The following is a 457-nucleotide window of genomic DNA, read 5'->3' as shown; positions in this document are numbered from 1 at the left end:
GTGAGCTTGTCAAAAATTCCTGAAATGTTTGTAAGATCGAGAGAAGTGCTAATTTTTTTCATTAAAGGGAAGGTTTTCAAGCATTCTGAAGTTGAACAGAAAAATGCATATCACAAAAGATATGATATGAAGACCAAAGCAAAAGACCATTCTTGTGAGTGAATAAAGAATTGGAGAATTCTCTCTCTTTATATATATCCCCGGAATCTTAGTGTAATTATCATATACCCTGTGACTTTTTTCTTTCTTTCTAGAATCGTCAAGTATTATATATTATGCAAATTATATGTTTATGTATTCCCTCTAGTCTTTATATATTTTCCAATCACAGTTCGTATTGTAAAGTCATCCACTCTTATTTCATATCCTTTTTCATTAGAGAACTTCGCAGGTAAAGTAGACCAGCTTAGAGATATGCAAATCTGTGCTTTACGACTTCTGGTGCAAAATCCGTCAG

General features: G+C 32.6%; 1 protein-coding gene across 1 annotated transcript in view; it reads left to right on the top strand.

Annotated features, from left to right (window-relative positions):
* LOC119599329 (collectin-12-like) overlaps nucleotides 1-219 on the top strand; it is a 34,222-nt gene extending 34,003 nt beyond the window's left edge. The window contains exon 6 of the mRNA XM_037949083.1: nucleotides 1-219. This exon is cut by the window's left edge and continues 566 nt beyond it. The gene's annotated coding sequence lies outside the window, so the exon portion shown is untranslated.
* The last annotated feature ends 238 nt before the right edge of the window (nucleotides 220-457 follow it).

Source organism: Penaeus monodon, chromosome 42 (genome assembly GCF_015228065.2).
Source record: "Penaeus monodon isolate SGIC_2016 chromosome 42, NSTDA_Pmon_1, whole genome shotgun sequence".
Taxonomy (NCBI): Eukaryota; Metazoa; Arthropoda; class Malacostraca; order Decapoda; family Penaeidae; genus Penaeus; species Penaeus monodon.
Note: the sequence above shows the minus strand (reverse complement) of the source record. Positions and strands in the feature narration are given on the sequence as shown.